The sequence below is a fragment of the Gossypium hirsutum genome, chromosome D05, assembly GCF_007990345.1.
Source record: "Gossypium hirsutum isolate 1008001.06 chromosome D05, Gossypium_hirsutum_v2.1, whole genome shotgun sequence".
NCBI classification, from domain to species: Eukaryota; Viridiplantae; Streptophyta; class Magnoliopsida; order Malvales; family Malvaceae; genus Gossypium; species Gossypium hirsutum.
In genome coordinates, this window is record NC_053441.1 from 55,154,251 (window position 1) to 55,159,747 (window position 5,497).

Sequence of the window (5,497 nt, forward strand, 5' to 3'; positions counted from 1 at the left end):
ATAATTTATATTTTTCTATTTGTTGCTCTATCTCTATATCTATCTATATAATTTAAATATCTGAACTTCATTTTAAGTATTAAAAGCAGACCACCTAAAATATACTATCTAAATAAGTAATTTATTATTTATTTAAACTTAAATTAATTAATATTAAAAATAGAATTTACAATATATTAATATACTTCAAATTTAATAAATTTAAATTTGAAATTTTAATTGGATTTTTCAAACTTAATAAAGTTTATCTATTTAAATATATAAAAAATAAATTATATAATTTAATTAAAATATAGTTCTAAATAAGTAATTTTATTAATTTATTTAAACATAAATTAATTAATATTTAAAATTAGAATTCACATTATATTAATCTACTTTAAATTTAATAAATTTAAATAATAATAATTTTTTTAAAATTTAAAATTAATAATTTTTCTCTATTTAAGTATAATAAAAATAAAATAAATCAATTTAATTAAAATATAGTTCGTTAATTTATAATTAATTGAATTTTAAATTTTTAAATTGCATATTTTAAAAAATAAATATTTAAAATAATAGAATATAAAATAAAAAATATATAAATTTACTAAAACCACAATTAAATTGAATTTTGACAAATAAAAATAAAATATCTAACTTGGTAGCCTTAGCTGGACGCTCACAATGTGTTAAGCATTGATATTTATGACAGTGGAAAGGACATCACCTGTCTTTTCTGTGGAAGTAACCTCTCTGTGAAAATAATAGTAATACCATGAGTAGTCAAATTTGAACGAGTTTGGTTGCGCTAGGAGTGAGGACCCTTTCATTATAAATCGTTTACTATTTTAGAGTAAACTTGCAATAAGAGAATTAGTCATTGCCTACCATTTTAAAGTACACTTGCAATAAGAGAATTAGTCATTGCCTACCGACAGCAAATATCTTAATTTTGACAAAAATATGATAATTGTGAATAATAATACTTTGATTAGTCAAATTTGAATATTTTAGGTAACTTTGGGAGCGAGGACTCTTTGATTAGTCAAATTTGCTTTTACATTTGTCCAAGTTGAAGAAAAATGATAGTAGTCATTGCTATCAACAGTGGATATTATAGTTTCTACAAGAAAAATATTGATATAAGTAACCACAAATAATATAAGTTTGAATATTGACATTAAAAAAAATTAATACATGTTGTTAGTGCCTTTATTTTTTAAAATAAATTATATTATTTTATGGTTAATTAGTGAGTTGTTAATGTTTATTCAGTAAAAATATTATTCACATGCTTTTATTTTTCTTTTACTTTTTGTCTCTATGATTTTTATTTTTTATTATTGATTTTAACTTGTTTTTATTTAAGTGATATTCTCAATTAAAAGAAATATGCATTATTATATTATTTTAAATAATTAGAATGCAAAAATAATTCGTTATTAAGATATTTGACATTATCTGAGATCAAATTTTGTTTACAGATATGTTATTTCTTCCAGGATCTCTACTCGAATGGTAATTCCTTCAATGGAGACAAACTGGCAAATTTCAGTAATGCGCCACGTCATGCAAGGCTGTTGAAATGGCTTTATATCTTTAGTATATTAGCTCATTTGGAGTCGTATCATGTTATTTTCTTGGATGTAGTATCTCTTCATACAAATATCATATATTTATTATCTATTTTTATAGTTTAAGGAATAATTTGAATAAAATATAAAATATGTATGAAATCAAAAAATATATTTATTTAGGGTAATGCGTCTCATGACATTGTGTGATAATGTATGATATTTATTTGTTATATAAAAAATTTGTATAGACCAAGAATTAGATCAAAGTGGAGCTAATAGAGGAAAAATAAAAATTGCTGATTAGGCCCTGAGAAATCTGCTCGTTTTGTGTTTCGAGAAGGTAAGTTCTTATGGAACTTATTACTCTTTCTTGTTTAATATGTTTACTTGTGTTATTTCTATTTTTATCTATGTTTGAACATAATTTCAAATGTTGATAAAAGTTGACATACATAGCTAATAAATGAGATGGGATTGGATTGAATTGAAATGAAATGAAATGGGATTTGTGATTGATATGTGATAGTATAGGGTTTAAATATGAAATATTAATGATTATAGGATATGAATGTGAAAATATGAATGACTACAGGGTATGAATATGCAAATATGAATAGTATGAATATACTATTTGATTTAGGGTTACCAAAGCATAAACAGAAGCACATATGTGCTTTCAAGGATAGCGAAGTACAAATAGGGGCACATATGTGCATTCAGACAATAATTATCTATAAACATATTAATTAAAGAACAATAACATAAGATTACGACAAGTAGAACTTTATTTACTTATTGAAATACTATGAACTTTCCTGCTAATTAATTCCGATCAACACGCAGGGACTAATCCGTTATTTTCCCTTTTCCTTGGTTATTGTCTTTGTTATCCAAGTTTTGATCTATATAATAATTAAATACAATATATTAATCGAATACACATATCACATTTCATTCAATGCACATGACCCTTAACTTTTTACTAATTACACATTTTTCTTAAACTTTTACAGCTTTTGCAATTTAGTCCTCTAACCCGAAAATAATCAAATTAGCCATTTTCTCAAGTTAACAATCATAGACGAATAATCTAGGCCCTTAAAAGTCCCAATGATACTTCTAAATCACCATCAAACCTTGAAATTTTGGCATTTTAACAATTTAATCCTTAAATCAAAATCTAACAAAAATTACTAACTAAAGCAACCAAATACTACAATCAAAAATTCAAACACATAGTTATCACCAAAAACATTCAAGTTTCATCAATGGCAACTTTTACAATTTTTAACAGATTCAAAAACAAAGGTACAGGTAGTTGGACCTAGTTGTAACGATCTCAAAAACATAAAAATTACAAGAAATAGGTAAAAAAAACTCACTTACATGCAACCATTAACCTTGCTGAAACTTCCAAGCCTTCAATGGAGGTTTTCCAACTTGGTTTTTAGGTGGTAATTTGCACTAAAGAAGATGATCATCTTTTTACCATTATTTTACTTAACTTTAATTTATTAAATTACAAATTTACCCTTTATATAACATAAATTTTTAGCCAATTCTATCCCTATATCGTCCAACACTTAATAACAGGGGTTTAATTGCTATATAGGTTCTCCCTCCTGTGATGATTAAGTTATTAAATCATCTAATTCCCATATTAATAAGTTTTACATCATTTACAATTTAGTCTATTTTCTTTAATTAGCTATTTAAACGTTAAAATTTATTCACCAAATTTTAATACAACTCTAATGACTCCGTAAATATTCTATAAATAATATTTATGAGTCAACACAATGGAAATTTGTGGTCCTGAAACCATTGTTCCTTCACCACTGAAATACAGGTTGTTACAAATCTCCCCCCTCAGGAAATTTCATCCTCGAAATTGTTACTTGAGAATAGATTTAGATATTGTAATCCTTAGTTTCCTAGGTAGCCTCTTTAATACCATGTCAATGCCACAAGACTTTTACCAACGGTACTCATTTATTTAGAAGTTCTTTGACTTCTCGAGCCATAATTTTCACTGGTTCTTCAGAATACGTCAAATATGGCTATAATTCAATTTCATTATGAAGAATCACATGTAAAGGATGATATATGTACCGTCTCAGCATTGAAACATGGAACACATTATGAATTTTCTCAAGTTCAAAAGGTAAAGCTAATTTGTAAGCTATAGGACTGATTCTTTCGGTAACCTCGTACGACCCGATAAATCTTGGACTCAACTTTCTTTTCTTGCCAAATCATATCACTTTTTTCTACGGAAAAACTTTTAAAAACACTTGACCACCCACAGCAAATTCAGTATATTTTATTTTCAAATCCACATACGACTTCTGACGATCAGATGTAACTTTTAAACAATCTCGAATAATTCGAACCTTATCTTTAGTTTCTCAAATCAAATCAATCCCTACCATTTTGGATTCATTCAGATCGGACCAATACAACGACATTTTCCATTTTCCTCGTAAAAAGCTTCAACTGATGCCATTTTAATATTGGATTGATAAATGTTATTATAAGCGAACTCAACTAACGGTAGATATTTTTCCCAATTACCCTCAAACTTGAGTATACAACATTGTAGCATGTCTTCCAAAATCTGTATTACTCATTCTGATTGCACGTCTGTCTGAGGATGAAACATTGTACTGAAATTGAGTTTAGTGCCCAAAGCCTCATGAAATTTACTCTGAAATCTTCATGTAAACCTCAGATCATGATCAGAAATAATAGATGTTGGAACTCCGTGTAGCCTTACATTCTCTAATACATATAATTTTGCTAGCCTCATAAGTGAGTAATCTATTCTGACTGGAATAAAATGGGCCGATTTATTCAATCTGTCACCAATCACACAGATCGAATCTTTCTTTTTTAGAGTTACAGGAAAACCAAATACGAAATCCATCGTGACTCGCTCCCACTTCTACTAAGGAATCATAACAAGCTGTAATAATCCCGACAGCACCTGATCCTCTGCTTTTGCCTGCTGACAAATCAAGCATTTAGCTACAAACTTACAAATCTCACGTTTCATACCCGGCCACCAGTACATCTGTTTCAAATCAAAATACATCTTCATGCTACCTGGTTGAATGAAATATGTACTATTGCGAGCCTTTGATAGAATATCACGCTTCAAATTTAAATTCTTCGAAACACAAATTCTATCGTGGTAATGCAATGTACCATCATCACCAATATTGTATTCAGTAGTCAAATTATCTTGAACCAAGTTTCGTTTCATTATCAACTTCAGTCGTCATTTTTTAACTCTCGAATTCATTGTAGAAACGGTTTAGTCCTCAATTCTGCCAATACAAAACCATGGCATTCAGAGCCAAATGAGCGTTCAACACTCAAAGTGAAAAAAATGATGACTTTCGGTTGAGTGCACCCGCAACCACATTAACCTTTCCCAAATGATAATCAACAACCAAATCATAATCTTTCAGTTGCTCTAACCAACGTCGTTGTCTCAGATTCAATTCCTTCTAGGTCATTAAATATTTTAAGCTTTTCGGATTAGTATACACGTGACATTTCTCGCAGTATAAATAATACATCCATCTTTTCAAAGCGAAAACAATCGCGACCATCTCAAGATCATGAGTAAGATAATTTCTTTCATACGGCTTTAACTGTCGATGAGCATAAGCTACTACATTCCCTGATTGCATTAAGACACAACCTAAACCATTGAGAGACGCATCACTATAAACAACATATGCTATCCCAGATTCTAGTTGAGTTAATACTGGAGATTCTGTTAACATCCTTTTCAGTTGATCAAAACTCTATTGACACTTACCAGACCAAAAAAATTTGACATTTTTCTGTAGTAACCTGGTCATAGGTGAAGCAATGATTGAAAAGTTTTTAATGAATTGCTGACAGTATCCGGCTAATCCTAAGAA